Source organism: Polypterus senegalus, chromosome 1 (assembly GCF_016835505.1).
Source record: "Polypterus senegalus isolate Bchr_013 chromosome 1, ASM1683550v1, whole genome shotgun sequence".
Classification (NCBI taxonomy): domain Eukaryota; kingdom Metazoa; phylum Chordata; class Cladistia; order Polypteriformes; family Polypteridae; genus Polypterus; species Polypterus senegalus.
Genome location: NC_053154.1, coordinates 5,713,024 through 5,729,738, shown reverse-complemented (window position 1 = coordinate 5,729,738; position 16,715 = coordinate 5,713,024). Strand labels below are relative to the sequence as shown.

Here is a 16,715-nt window from a genome sequence, read left to right as displayed (position 1 = left end):
TCTATCTATCTATCTATCTATAATATAGTGCCTTTCATATCTATCTATCTATCTATCTATCTATCTATCTATCTATCTATCTATCTATCTATCTATCTATCTATCTATCTTAAAACACAGTGAAGGGCAGCTCGTTAAGACTGAAATAAGCAATTAAATCAAATAAGCAACCTTAACAAGCGAGACCACTAAAATGAAGCACCAAAATGTCGCTACCTCAACAAGTGCTTCATCCGCAACGATTGACTTCTCATTAAGAAACAGGGTGGGAACAAAAACTTGCAGCCACTGTGGCCCTCCAGGACCAAGCTGGCCACCCCGATCTAAGAAAAACTTGGACTGCTGTTGGAAGAGATGTTGGTGTGGCCAGCAGGGGGTGCTTACCCCAACGTGGATCTGAATGCCTCCAGTGCAGTGATGGGGACACTGTGCTGTAAAAACGGTGCCATCCTCCAAATGAGACGATGTCCTGACTCGCTGTGCTCATTAATGATCCCTGGGCATCCTTGATAAAGAGTAAAATGCCCTCCCCAGCCTGGTCATTCTGGCCCCCTAATCGTCTCCTGTCTCTAACTGGCAACCTCTCTCATCACATCACTACCTATCACAGAATGTGTGGTGGGCATATTGGAGTAAAAATGGCTGCCAAGTGGATGCTACACAGTAGTGGTGGTACTTTAAATAGTGAGAACAGCTCTATAAACATGTAAAGAAAAAGAATTCTCCTTCTTTTTCTTCTTCTCCTTATTATTATTAGAAAGGTGTTACACCAATGAGATCTTCATGTGCCAGACGAAAAAGAAAGAACATCAGGGCGATGCCACAGTCTGCCCCTGAACACCGAGGCCACAGGTGTCCAACTCCGGGCCTGGAGGGCCCTTTTCATTCTCCCCCTTTTCCTAATCAGTTTTCACTGCTAATTAACTCCTTTTCCCTTTATTTTAATAGCCCAGTTTTTAAGGATTCAGTCCTCTGAATTAATTCTTTTCTTCATTAAATGGCAGCCAAACAGAAATGAGACGTGAAATGAGCCACCAGATGACCAGCTAAACTGGGATTTCAAACTCCAACCAATTTCACTCCAACCAGTCTCTTAATGAGAAGCCGATTCTTGCTGTTAATTAAACTCATTATTTAATTCCATGGCTTGTTGCTGCAAACTGTTGATTTTTCTGAGCAACATTAAAATGTTTTGGTGACCTGAGCAGATCAGCCTTACCGAGACCTCCACCTTTCTTTATTTTCAGATATTGTCTGATGGTTACAGGTGAGCTGGTCCGGTGGCGGCTCGTTTCGTGTCTTATTATTGTTTGGCTGCTAATTAAGGAATAAAAGACAAGTGAGGGGCATGAGGCCGGCAGTCAGTCAGTCAGTGTCCAACCCGCTATATCCCAACACAGGGTCACGTGGGTCTGCTGGAGCCAATCCCAGCCAGAACAGGGCACAAGGCAGGAACAAACCCCGGGCAGGGCGTCAGTCCACCCCAGGGCACACACACCCACATACACCAAGCACAATTTAGATAGATACTGTGGATGTGGCCCGGACACAGACAGGCGGACATGTTGTTCATCACCACCACACGTTTATTTTACACTATTTAGAAGTTCAAAAGTCAGTGCACACATGAAACCCCCCTCAGTCCTGGCCACACAATGCCTTCCTCTTCAGGCCGCCTCCACTCTCCTCTCCTCTCCTCTCCTCTCCTCTCCTCTCCTCTCCTCTCCTCTCCTGCCTCGTCCTGCTTCCACCCGACTCCAGCCTCGAATGAAGGGAGACGGCCCCTGTTATATCATCCAGGATGAGCTCCAGGTGTTTCCCGGCATTCCTCCCTGGACACGCTCTCCGGGTGTCCCTTCTCTTCTTCCCCCCAGCACTTCCTGGTGTGGCGGAAGTGCTGAGGTCCAGGATCCCCAAGGCATTGGGGCGCCCCCTGGCGGTGACCACGGGTCCCTACAGGGTTGGTCTTCCAAGCCCTCTACCCGTGGCCCTCAAAGCAACCAGGATAGCAGCCCCCACGTGATCCAGGGCGGGCGTAGACCCTCTTCCGGTCCCTCAAGGCGTCCTGACCGGGTCGTTGCCCCTGGCATCCCTGACAATCGATAGATAGATAGATAGATAGATAGATAGATAGATAGATAGATAGATACTTTATTAATCCCAAATTCCCATACTCCAGCAGCAGCATACTGATAAAGAACAATATTAAATTAAAGAGTGATAACAATGCAGGTATAACAGACAATAACTTTGTATAATGTTAACGTTTACTCCCCCGGGTGGAATTGAAGAGTCGCATAGTGTGGGGTCTCCTCAGTCTGTCGCTGAAGCTGCTCCTCTGTCTGGAGATGATCCTGTTCAGTGGATGCAGTGGATTCTCCATGATTGACAGGAGTCTGCTCAGCGCCCGCTCTGCCACGGATGTCAAACTGTCCAGCTCCGTGCCTACAATAGAGCCTGCCTCCCTCACCAGTTTGTCCAGGCGTGAGGCGTCCCTCTTCTTTATGCTGCCTCCCCAGCACACCACCGTAGAAGAGGGCGCCACAACCGTCTGATAGAACATCTGCAGCATCTTATTGCAGATGTTGAAGGACGCCAGCCTTCTAATGAAGTATAGTCGTCTCTGTCCTCTCTTACACAGATCATCAGTATTGGCAGTCCAGTCCAGTTTATCATCCAGCTGCACTCCCAGGTATTTATAGGTCTGCACTCTCTACACAGTCACCTCTGATAATCACAGGGTCCATGAGGGGCCTGGTCCTCCTAAAATCCACCACCAGTTCCTTGGTTTGGCTGGTGTTCAGTTGTAAGTGGTTTGAGTTGCACCATCTAATAAAGTCCTTGATTAGGTTCCTATACTCCTCCTCCTGCCCACTCCTGATGCAGCCCACCATAGCAGTGTCGTCAGTGAACGTTTGCACGTGGCAGGACTCCGAGTTGTATTGGAAGTCCGATGTATGTTGGCTGAACAGGACCGGAGAAAGTCCAGTTCTCTGCGGCGTTCCTGTGCTGCTGACCACAATGTCAGACCTGCAGTTCATACTGAGGTCTGTCTGTAAGATAGTCCACGATCCATGCCACCAGGTTTAGGATCGCCAATGCACCTAATCTGCATGTCTTTGGACTGTGGGAGGAAACCCATGGAGACACGGGGAGAACATGCAAACTCCATGCAGGGAGGACCCTGGAAAGCGAACCCAGGTGTCCTTACTGTGAGGCAGCAGCGCTACCACCCAGCACAAGTCACATTAATTCAAACTGATGCAAAAGAAGTTAATTAGCAGCAAACTGATCATTCTGATGAAGAAGATGGTTAGAATGACAACCTGCAGCCACTGCAGCCCTCCAGGACTGGAGTTCGACACCTGTGACTTCTGGAGCAGCACTCATGGAGTTCCAGGACCATAAAGACACTTAACTAGAAGAACCTATAAAGCACGGTGGTGGAAATGTTTAGACTCGGTGCTGCTTTGCTACATCAAAGGCCAAGCAGCTCATCATCACAGAATCCACTAGGAATTCTTCATTGGTGGATAACATGAGACCATCAGTTAGAAAATTAAAGCTCATCCGCATGTGGACCTTGCAACAGGGCAGTGACCCTAAATATCCATCCATCCATTTATTACCCAACCCTGCTATATCCTAACTACAGGGTCATGGGGGTCTGCTGGAGCAAATCCCAGCCAACACAGGGCGCAAAGTAGGAAACAAACCCGAGCAGGGTGCCAGCATACTGCAGGACCCAAAATATACCGGAATGAAATGGAAGGTTCTGGATAGGCCATGTCAAAGGCCACATCTGAATACCCATCGAGATGCTATTTGGGGGATTTGAAATGGGCCGTGCATGCAAGACACCCTTCAGACATCACACAGCGAAAGGAGATCTGCCTGGAGGAGTGGAGTCGACATCAGAGACGGTTCTAGGAAATGTCAACCTTTGGGGCAACACCAGCTGTTACAGCCAAGGGGGACACTCACTTTTCCACTGGCTGGAATGGCTTATCTGTTCATTGAATGAATTGCTGCAGAGTCAAGTGTTCTTTTTCAGTGACGTCACCTGTCTATAGCTACTGCTGAAAGTCAATTGAAATCTTGAGATGTCCGCATTTGTCAAAAAAGAAAAACAATCCAAGGGGTGCATTTACTTTTTCACAGGACTGTTGAATACGGAGCACGGTGCGCCGCCATCTTCTATGAGCAGAGAATAAAGAAATGATTCATCCGGTGACCTCTGTGTCACATGACCAGTGACTTACATAGCCACCATAAACGATATTGCCACGGCCGCACAAAAATTGCCACCAAGTTAAAGAAGACTGTCCTTCTGTAAAGTTCTTACAATCTCTGCCTTCATCATTTTGATCAGGCTGCAGTTTTATTTTATCTCCCAACAGTCACGACCCAGTTTTGTCTTCTATATTTTTCGACAACTTTCCTATTCTTCAAGGTTAAGGTCCATGTCTGATGAGGCCTTCTGGCCGATCGAAGAACTAGACACGGGCAACATGCTTAGTGTGGGTCAAATGTACAAGTACAAAACGGTTGACACGTGATGACAACTTGGACTTGGACAAGCTGTTTACTGTCTGCGTCTTAGAAACGAGCCGACCGCGTCATTTGTACTCCTCTGAAGCTCATAACAGCAAATCTAAAGTCCTCCAGCTGCATTTGTCAGTCAGCAGGTCATACTCTGTATGTAAAATGTTCACGTTGTAGCAGATGGGATTACTCAGTCATGGTAGACTGGAGGAATGTCTGGAAGAGCCAGAAGAGAACTCATCCTGAACTCTCTCCCTAGAATCTGAACGTTTCCTTCATGTATCTGTTTAGGTTGGGACTCAAGACTGCGGGATAGCCAGGGATGCCAGAGAGAGCTCTGCTGGTAGGGCATGACGTTCCCACCGTGTGTCTTTGGGGAGCCTGGCAAGCACATGGGCGCTGGGTCTTCTCCTCTCTCTACGCCACCTCACTGGGTCCCATCACTCCCATGGTTTCTCATATCAGTGCTATGCTGATGGACACATGGTTGTATCGTCCCACCTGAGGATAATATGGTACCAGCTAGAGTCTCCAAGTCTTACTGATATTTTAACCTGGATGAAGGACCACCATCTACAACTCAACCTGCAACATACTGAGTTTTGTTATCTCGGCCAATGAGTCTCTGTGCAGCTTGGCTCACGGTCAACATGGGGTGGTCTTTCTCTGACCACATCTCAACTGTCTCTCATTCATTTACCTTTTTCGGTGACGACATAAACTGCACACTGTCTATTTATAACACTGCTAGGGGGTGACATCACCTGCGCTATGTGCCAGCCACTTCGCGTCTCTTCCACTTGTGTTGTGAAGTGGGGGGGAGACGCGGTCGCTTCCCCGAAACGCCCCTCTTAAACGGTGATACAATGGGAAACAAATGCAGTTTTTTTTTTACCCCCTCTTTGCTCGATCAGCTGCTGCTGCTGAAATCATGCTGCATGATGTTTATCTCACGCGGCGCTTCGAACATTTAAAAGCCTGTAGAGCAGGGTGTCCATACTTTTTTGGCTTGTGAGCTATTTTTAAAATGACCAGGTCGAAAAGATATATCTACATTAAAAATGCTATATATATATATATATTGTCACGCATGCACGAATAGGAGACCGCGGACGGACCTTAACACGCTTCAGAAGACGTTCGCTGGCAGGGAGTGGCGGGGTACTAACCTTTCTCCTTTGCTTTCTTCCAGGAAAAAAGACGCTCCGCCACCATAAGCCTCATTCCCGCAGTACGCTACCTCCGCCCTTCCTCCGCCATCCTTCTTGACGTCATCAGTCCCATCCTCCCTCACGGTTCCTTCCCAGCATTCCTCCACTTCCGGCCCCTCCCTTATAAAATGGCCGCCGACGACTTGTATGGCGTCGCTCATATGAACCTGTTTTGTGTTTATATTTTGACCTGCTTTTTTTTCTTAAATTGTGGATTGTTCTACAATATACGGGGCCGGAAACCCCAAACCTTTATGCTGTTTAATCTTGCATCTTTTACAATATATATATATATATATATTGTGGAGCCGACCCGGACACAGACAGGCAGACATGTTGTTCATCACCACCACACGTATTTATTTACAAATATTTACAATTTAAAGTCACTCCGACTCAGTATAAAGTGCACAACAAACCCCAATCCATACAGTCCTGGCCACAAAATGCCTTCTCTTCGGGCCGCCTCCACACTCTCCTCGTGCCTCGTCCTGCTTCCTCCCGACTCCAGCCCTGAATGAATGGAGACGGCCCCTTTTAAACAGTCCCCGGATGAGCCCCAGGTGTTCCCGGCATTCCTCCTCTGGCCACGCCCCAGCGTAGCACCATAGGGACTGGCATCTGACTGTCCCACCCAAACAGCTACTCAGCTAACATAACATCCCAGCTCTCTGGCTTTACTGTCACCCTGAAATGTTGAGCAGATGCCCCAAATCACCTTCCACCTCTTTGATGGATCAGCCATTAAAACCCACTGAAGACGTTACTCCCGTGGCAGTCCTCAGAACTACAGGCTTTGACAATATTCAAGTCCTACTCTCATGGGTCAGACAGGGTCTGGTCCTCAGCTTATGTTTATTTTCTGGTTTAGTGTCGTTTTTGATTTTTTTAATTACTATTTTTCAAATTTCAACGTAGTTTCTATTTTTTGTGATTTAACATGATTGCACTGTTTATTTCAGCATTTGGTTCATTCAAAATTCTGCTGCAATAATTAAAACAAGAAATAGAAAGTAGGAACACATAACCCCAGTCGTCAGGTTATGACAATTACTCCCAATTAAGTTTAGGATTCCATTAAACTTATAAAGCCTTAAATGTCTGACATCCAGATTACTTATCTGAACTTATCATTTCTTACAAAACTGAGCGCACATTAAGATCTCAAGATGCCGTTGTACTTAAGTGTCCAGGGATTAATAAAATAACAGTGAGAGGTCGAGCTTTTAGCTACTGGTCTGCCTGATTATATAAGAGGTGCCCTGCAGTCTCAGATTTTAAATCCAAGCTGAAGACTCACGACTTCAGTCTGGCATACCTTGACTAGAGCTTCTGATTGGCTGTGCAGATCATGCTGTATTGTATTCAATGCAATATTTATAAACTATTACCAATATATATTCATGTGGCACTTGATGCCACTGCTCTACTGCCAGACTGCCCGACTGCCTATGGAAAAAGTCATCTTAGATAAAGGAGCATTGAAATCATTGGATGGAAAAAAAATTAGATAGATAGATAGATAGATAGATAGATAGATAGATAGATAGATAGATAGATAGATAGATAGATAGATAGATAGATAGATAGATAGATAGATAGATGTGAAAGGCACTATATAGATAGATAGATAGATAGATAGATAGATAGATAGATAGATAGATAGATAGATAGATGTGAAAGGCACTATATAGATAGATAGATAGATAGATAGATAGATAGATAGATAGATAGATAGATAGATAGGAAAGGCACTATATAATAGATGTCAAGTTCACAGAATAGTTCAAAATGTTTTATTGTTAAAAGTCTTACAAGAATGCAACATTGTTCCGATGAAGGAGGACACCGATATCACTGACTGCGGGTGCCAACTGTCTGTGGTGAGTGTAACCCCAAGCACTTCTCAAGCTCGTGATGTGACTTTTTCCAGAAGTCACAACTGACTTGCGTGAAATTGAAATTGACTCGCCATCCATGTTATGTGAATTCCAGTGTGTGAGCTACTTAGCTTGATTCAAACAAACTGCAGAATTGTTTTTGTTCTAACAATGTACAGAAGTTAAAAGAGGATGTGAAAAGAGAAGAGAAACAATTTTTCAAAAATACCACAAAATAATTGTGTGCTACAATTTCAAACATATTCTTATTGAGAGAGTGCAATTATGCAAGATGAAAAGGATGAGAGGCAGTTGTAATCAGAGGACTCATAGCTTGAGAAGACATTTTTAGAATGGCTGCAGAAGAGCGTCTTTGTAAAACAGTGGTGTATATTTTGAAATGGGGTCACTACAGGTGAGCTCTGACTACTGACAGGTCAACAGGTGTCTTTGCTTTTTATGCTTCTGTGGCTTTATGCATCTAAATTTCCTTTGGGATTAATAAAGTTTATCTAATCTAATCTAAGGATTTATTGTGAAATACACTATATATATTGTCAAGCTTGGGTCACAAAGGACAGTACAGGAGGATTTCCAAGGAGTAGAAACTTTATTGTTGTCCAGGCAGATACAAAGAGAAGTCTCTTTTAGAGATAATCCGGCCACACAAGGAACAGCTGTCAAACTTGCCGTCCCGTCCCCGACTCCTAATCAAAAGAACACAAAGTTTTCTTCATCAAAGGAGTACTGCAGCTCAGAAGCAGTGAACGGACCAGAGGGAGTCTGGGGGAAGAGAGACAGGAGATTTAGACCACAGGATGGCTGCAGCTCGGACATTTTAATGTTCAAAGCCCCGCAAAAGTATCGCGTCGCACTGCAAGCCAACAAGCCGGCAGCTGATCCCACAAAGAGGAGCTGTAAGAGTGAGTTTGCTTCCCATTGCAAAACTGTTTAAGAAGGGGTTTCTGAAGGGCAGCCATGTCCACTTGCGACAGCACTCACAATATATATAGAAAAGACTGAAGGCTGCTTATTATTCCCACCTACAGAGTGACAGCACTGCGGACCTTTGGGCGTAATGTCAATGTTGTGGTGGTGAAGACAAAGAGAGACGAGTCATAAAGAGAAGATACACATTTTAACTTTCACAATTATCGTCACATGTCCACTGTGCAAGGAAATTCTTACTTATGTGTCTCCTTAAAATAGTCACACTGATAAGGTAGCAACAAATAAAACATTAAAGCACAGCAACATTAAAAACTGCAACATTTATGATTGTATTTGTTTAAACTTCACCTTGGCATAAACAAAGTCAATCTATCTATCTATCTATTATATAGTGCCTTTCATATCTATCTATCTATCTATCTATCTATCTATTATATAGTGCCTTTCACATCTATCTATCTATCTATTGTCAGGGATACCAGGGGCAATGACCCGGCCGGGACACCTTGAGGGACTGGAAGAGGGCCTACGCCTGACCTGAATCACGTGGGGGCTGCCATCCTGGTTGCTTTGGGGGCCACGGGTAGAGGGCTTGGGGATGCTGGACCTCAGCACTTCCGCCACACCAGGAAGTGCTGGGGGGAAGAAGAGAAGGGACACCCGGAGAGCTTCCGGAAGAACAGCGGGCATTTCCGCCACACTGTGGCATTTCCAGGGAGGAATGCCTGGAAACACCTGGAGCTCATCCGGGATGATATAAAAGGGGCCGTCTCCCGTCATTCGAGGCTTGGAGTCGGGTGGAAGCAGGACAAAGCAGGTGAAAGAGTGGAGGCGGCCTGAAGAAGAAGGCATTGTGTGGCCAGGACTGTGTTTGGGGTTTGTGTGTGCACTTGAAACTTGTAAATAGTGTTGTAAATGAACGTGTGGTGGTAATGAACAACATGTCCACCTGTCTGTGTCCGGGCTGCGTCCACACTATCTATCTATTATATAGTGCCTTTCACATTTATCTATCTATCTATCTATCTATCTATCTATCTATCTATCTATCTATCTATCTATCTATCTATCTATCTATCTATCTATCTATTATATAGTGCCTTTCACTCACTCTATCTATCTATCTATCTATCTATCTATCTATCTATCTATCTATCTATCTATCTATCTATCTATCTATCTATTATATAGTGCCTTTCACATCTATCTATCTATCTATCTATCTATCTATCTATCTATCTATCTATCTATCTATCTATCTATCTATCTATCTCCACAGGTACCCAGGGTCCCCCAGGTTAAAATGTTCTGTTTTTGGTGGAAATGAAAGCACAAATAAGGGTCAGGCTCACTAAAGACCAATCAGTTCATTGTCCATCCATTTTTAGAATGTGGTGTTCCCATTAAAGGAGAATCTCCCAGCTCTAATGATATAAAGCTCAGGGCCAACCCTGAGTGGGATGCCAATGGATCGCAGAGCATTTTCAGGTGTACACCCAGCCTCACTTACTCTTCTAACCTCTGCATTACTACCAGGTGAGGAGAACCCTTAGCTATTGTGGATATAAATGGTGATAGTGACAGAGGTGGAAATAAAACTTTGGTCAGAGATCCTTATCTGAATGGAGAAATCAAAACACATCATCCTCTCCTCACAGTGCTGCCAGCTTTGTCCAGATGAGAATAGGCCTTGTGGAGCAGATAGATAATTGCATCCTCCACACCAGTCTTTGTCCAATTGGCAAAGTGCGGTCGGTCCAGGTGGTCTACCAGAAGGGGGCTCATCTAGTCCAGGACCAGCCCGTCAAAGCTCTTCATGATGTGAGACGTAAGAGCCACTGTTCTGTAGTCATGAGGTGAAGAGGTGCCTGCCGTCTTCGAAACAGGAACATTGTAGGATGTTTTCCATCTTTCTGAAGCTGTAGGGACGCACTGAGCTGGTGAAAGCAGACACCACAGAACTTAAGAGCTCAAGGACGGATTCCATCTGCTCCTGCAGCTTTTTCTATGTGTAGCTTCCTCAGTTGTCTCTTTACTTGTTCTTCAGTTTCTGACAGTCCATACTGATGGTCAGAGGTGGACTCCTTACTGGCCATTCCAGTTGACGTGGTAGGAGTTGTTGATGCAGTAGGGATGATGTGGGACGACTGGTCATTGGAAGAAGTTGATCTCTTAAAAACTCAGTTCAGTGGATTAGCTTTGTCCAAGTCCCCTCCTAGCACCTGAGCCCGAATTGTTTAAGTCCAGTATTGATGCCCAGTCCATTCCAGACATCCTTCATGTTGTTCGCAGTGAGTTTGTTGCTTCCTTTCTTTAGCACTCGCTGTGCGTCCTTCAGAGCTTCTTTGTCACCGGAGTTCATTGTTCTTCTCGTTTTCTCATTTGGGAGACCATTTAACTCCTGAGTAATCCAGGGCTCGTTGTTTGGTAAGCAACACACTGTCTGTGATGCAGTGACAGAGTCCCTTCATTTTGTCCCCATGTGACTCGCACATCATTACCCAGTCTGTTATTTGGAAGCCGTCAATCAGAGCCATTTTAGCCCTGCAGTCTCCACTTCCTCACTGTTCTGGTGGTAACAGGTGGCTATCTAATACCAGGCTTGCAGCAGGGAATACGATGAATCAGGTGGTGGTCAGATCTGCCGAAAGGTGCCAGAAGTTTACACTTAAAGGCATCTTTAACACTTGAATACAGCAACTCCAGATTGTTTTGTTTTTGCTCTTTATTTCACCTTCAACAGTTTTATATATTAGTAATTTGATAGTTTTCACATACCCCTTGGGGTCAGAGTACAGGGTCAGCCATTTTATGGAGCAAGTGCAGGTTAAGGGTCTTGCTCAAGGGCCCAACAGAGTAAGATCTCCTTTGGCAGTAGCGGCGATTCACACCAGCAACCTTCCGGATACTGGAGTAGATCCTTAGCCTCAGAGCCACCACTCCGCTCCTAAAAAGCTTACAGCACTCGGTATTCCCAGGTGGTCTCCCATCCAAGTACTAACCAAGCCCGGCCCTGCTTACCATCCAAGATCAGATGAGATTGGGCATATTCATGGTGGTTGTTACTTCCTCGAGTGGAACAAGAGACAAACTGAAGGGACTTTGTCATAGTTCCCGGCGGAGTGGTGCCTCTGAGGCTAGAGATCTGCAACAATAATCAGAAGGTTGCCAGTTCAAATCCCGTAAGCACCAGAAGTGGGCCCTTAAGTAAGGCCCTTAACCTGCAAATGCTCTGTCCTGGGTATGACGTTAACCTGCGTCTGGCCCTCCAAGCAGGTCCTCCAACTTGGGAGTTGGTGGTAGGATTGGCGCTCCAGCCACCTTAAAAAAACCGCACACTGTTCCAGGATGGTGCTGATGTGTTACCCGCTGCAGTCTGGTGGTGGCTGTGCTCCCGACCTCCTCCTCCTCCTACCAAAGCTACATGGTTGAAGTTGCCAACTACTATAACTGGTGGTTCAGAACGAGTCATCATTAAAGTGCTGGTGACAGAATGAATCATTTCTGTTTCCGAGTGCCCATTTGTGGAGGGAGGAATATAAACATAAATTCACGTGCCATGTGGCAGCAGGCTCACCTATTACAGAGAGAGAGGGTTAAGTTAAGTTATGTTTAGGGCAGATTTCAAAATCCTCCTTTTAACATATAAAGCCTTAAATGGCCGAGGTCCGGTTTACTTGTCCGAACTTATCATGACTTACAAACCTGAACATTAAGATCTCAGGATGCCAGTCTGCCTATGATTCCAAGAATTAATAAAATAACAGTGGGAGGCCAAGATTTTAGTTACAGGACCCCGTAAACTATGGACTGGTCTGCCTGCTACTATAAGAGATGCCCCTTCGGTCTCAGCTTCCAGGAGACTCACCACTTCACTTTAGCACACCCTGACTAGAGCTGCTGATTAACTGTACAGACTGCATCTCTGTTGTTAGTCATTAACACTAAAACTTAAGTAATATGAGAGTTAGAATTTGTTACTAACTCTCAGCTTTGCTGTTTCACTTCTTGGTACTCAAATGTGCCACTTGGTGCCACGGCCCACCTGCCAAGTTGTTCTGCCTGCCTAAGGTAAAGTCATCTCTGATGGAGGATCGTAGGAATTGTGGGCTAGAGGGGTCCTTTCATCTGATTGGCTGGCCCAGCACTGACTCAGCTGTGGAATGGCCAATAGGGGAAAGCAGCTTAATGGTCGAGGTCTCCAGGACTCTCAACAAATCCAAATCATATTATGGGATATCATCTTCTGTACTTGTAATAATCCTATTGTACTATTATATTGTATTGAGGATGACTTGTGTTCTGTTCTGTGTATTTTATTCTACTGACTCCCTTTATTTTGACACCCACTGCACACCCACCCTACCTGGAGAGGGGGGTCCCTCTTTGAATTGCCTTTCTCGAGGTTTCTTCTATTTTTTCTCCCTTCAAGGTTTCTTTTTTCTTGTCTTCTTAGAGAGTCCAGGCTGGGGGGCTGTCAGACAGCAGGGCCTGTTAAAGCCCATTGCGGCCCCCCTTGTGTGATTTTGGGCTCTACAAAAATAAATAGTATTGTATTATTGCATTATAACTGTTTAGTTATTATAAGAGGTAACCCAGTTGGCGCCCCAACATTTTGTTGGTGGACTTGTGTGCTCCCTTCATTGATGACAGACCACGGAAGGAATGCACATGAATCCATGGAGAAACTGCAGTAATCCCGCTCAGTGCCCCGGCTGGTTACTTCACAGGAATGCCAGTGTGCCACTGAGTTACCCCACGTTAGGTGCCCTTGGACAGAATCCATCTTGTTTAAGAGGCGATGCTACTTAACTTGGCTTTGTGACCCAGGATGTGTAACTGAGCTGCTGGCTCTGGGCAGACACGGTCCAATGCCTGAGGATCCCAGCTGTACAAGTCGCTGTTTTGCTTTCCATTTTCATTCAAGTACTAAGACACGCTCGTCATGAAAAGCAGTCTGGGAAAGAATTCTGCATCCCGCCCACACACAACAGCAGGTCCATCAGTGACCAACACTGCCTGTTAAAAATAAAAACTGAACTCCTCCATGGCAGTAAACACTTGCTGGAGATAAAAGATGTTCATATTTATCTGCCGTTATCCTGAAATCATCCTAAGAATAACCCCTGCTGACTGTCTTGCGATGTTCCCTCTTTTTTTTTTTTGTTCTTTATATCAGTTCACTCTGCTCTTTTTCATATTGTGGAGATTTCTTCGTAAATTAGATTCTCTAATTCTCTAATTGCTTGGTATGTAAGTTTTAAAAAAGAGCTTAGAATTGTAATACTCATTGTGGCCTGTAGGGCTGAAGCAGTGCCAAAAATCTCAAACACAACCACACAGACACCAGTCCTGGGGTCAAACAAGGCTATTTTTTATTGTACAAAGTATGTTATGGCTGACTCTTATTCCATAACACATCCACAGTCACAATTCTTATTCTTTATAATTCCTTTCCTCCTCCTCCTCCTCCTTCTTCATTTATTTTCATCAAGAGTTGCCCACCTCCTCTCGAATGCGACTATCTGACGTAAAGTGGAGCTGCCTCTTTCAACCTGGACCCAGGAGTACTTCCACTGTAACAAGATTACCACCCAGACCACCTCTGGGTCAAGTGTAACCCCTCCATGACTAGGGAGCCTGTCCCCAGCAGCACCTAAGGACCTCAATGGGGCTGCCCAACAAAGCCACAGCTCCCAAGCAGCAGGTGTCCAAATGGAAAGCACACCAGAGGGATGCGGTCACCTAGTGTAGTGGGGGAACTCATAGCCCCTCGATTCCTACCATTTGTGGAGCCGACCCGGACACAGACAGGCGGACATGTTGTCTTCAAACCACCACACGTTTATTAAATAAACTATTTACAATAAATGGTCACTAAGACCCAGTCCAAAAGTGCACAATACCCCAATAAACACAGTCCTGGCCACAAATGCCTTCTTCTCGGGCCGCCTTCACTCTCCTCTGCCTCGTCCTTCTTCCACCCGACTCTAGCCTCGAATGAATGGAGACGGCCCCTTTTAAACAGTCCCCGGATGAGCTCCAGGTGTTCCCAGCATGCCTCCTCTGGCCACGCCCCAGCGTGGCGGAAGTGCCGGCTGTCCTCCCGGCAGCTCTCCGGGCGCCGTTCTAACTCTTCCCCCCAGCACTTCCTGGTGTGGTGGAAGTGCTGGGCTCCTGGGATATTCAGGCACCGGGGCGCCGCCTGGCGGTGACCACGGGTCCCTACAGGGCTGGGCTTCCAAGCCCTTTACCCGAGGCCCCCAACATAACCAGGACGGACACCCCCTTTGCGGTCTGGAGGAGGCACAAGCCCTCCTCCGGTCCTCCTGGGCATCCCGGCCAGGCTCCAGCCCCGGCCGGGGACCACACTGTATACTTGTATATGGTTGAGATGACAATAAAGTTCGCTTTGACTTTGACTTTGTAGATTTGCCACATTCTAACTGAAGTTTTATTCCCACCTCTGACATTAATAGCTCTTGTCCTCAATGGTTTTCTTTGGGCTGCTAAGGTTTCTCCTCACATGGTGCAGGAAAGTAAGTGAAGGTGGGAGTGTACCTGAAAGTGCTCTGCAATAGACTGGCATCCCATCCAGGGTGGTCCTGGTGTTAGAACTCCCTGAAGCAGTTTTTTTTAGTAGATTTGCCCCTCCCACTGCCACCTTCTTCCAATGACCAGTCCATTGTCAACTGGAATCGCTAGCGATGAGTCGACCAGTATGGACTCTCAATAACTAAAGACCGAGTAAGGAGACACCTGAGGAAGCCACACACGGGACAAGCTGCAGGACCAGATGGAGTCAGTCCTTGGAAAGGGAGCTTCTCTGGATGGTTTGCTTCCGTTCTTTCCATAGATGTTTGACAGGATTCAAATCAAGTCTCATAGAAGGCCACTTCAGAGTAGTCCACTGTTTTGTTTCTCGCCATTCTTGGGTGCTCTTTGTTGTGTGTTTTGGCTCCTTATCCTGGTGGAGGATCCATGACCTGCAACTGACACAGAGTACCCTGACACTGGGCAGGACATTTTGCTCCAAAATGTCTTGATAGTCTTAAGGTTCTCTGCACAGACTCAAAGACCCCCATGTCAGATGCAGTAAAGCAGCTGAAAAACATAAGTGAGCCTCCTCCATGTTTCACAGTAACTATGCTGTTCTTTACTTTGAAAACTTCACTTTCTCCTCAGATGAAAGGACACCTCTACCCGACGATTCCTTATCTCTCCAAAGGACATTCTCTCAGAAGCAGTGTGGCTTCTTTACCAAATTCCAGTCTGCCTTTCCTATGTTTTTGTTTTAACTGTTGTGTCCTCCTGGGTCTTCTTCCATTGAGCCCACTGTCACTCAGATGGTGTGATCAGACACTGATGGACCCCTGACCTCGGAGTTCAGCTTGGATCTCCTTTAGAAGTTGTCCTCTGCCTTTTCTCTAGCATTCTCACTATTCTTCTGCCCATTCTCGGGTCGACTTTCCTCTTTGGAGGTGGGCTACAGTCCCATGGACCTTCAACGTCTTTGTAATATTTGCAGCTGTAGTCACAGAAACATCAAGCAGCTTGGAGATGGTGGCCATTTAGCTTTTGCTCTTTCACATGCTGGTCTGTCATTTTCTTTCTGGTCTCCTCAGACGACTCTCTCCTTGGCTTTCTCTGGCCCATGTTCAGCTTGGGACACACGATGTCACCAAACAGCAGAGTGACAACTTCTCTCCATTTAAGTAAGCTGATTTAAACGTGCGTTAGGAATTCAAGAAAGCGGCTAATCTGAAAAATCCTTTGAAATCCAATTATTTCGTATCATTTCCAGGGGTCCCAACAAATACAGTATGTGCAGGCCATTTTAAAAGATCTCTGTAGAATAAGCAACATTTGATCTCTTGTCACACTTTATTTGACAACTCAGAGCATTGCAAGGTATGCTGGGGACTTATTCGGGAAGTAATGAGCTCTAAGGGGACCACCAAATCTGTTCATGTCTCACATCTTGAAGACCTTTGACAGGCTGGTCCTGGACTAGATGAGCCCCCTTCTGGTAGACCACCTAGACCCACTGCAGTTTGTCTATCGGATTGGGGAGGAAGATTCAATTATCCATCTGAATAACTGAAGACCAAGTAAGGAGACAACTAAG

The 16,715-nt window shown here is 45.9% G+C and overlaps 1 pseudogene; it reads right to left on the bottom strand.

Moving 5' to 3' along the window:
* Positions 1–11,540: 11,540 nt before the first annotated feature.
* On the bottom strand, positions 11,541–11,657 carry LOC120519939 (annotated as a pseudogene).
* Between the last annotated feature and the right edge of the window lie 5,058 nt (positions 11,658–16,715).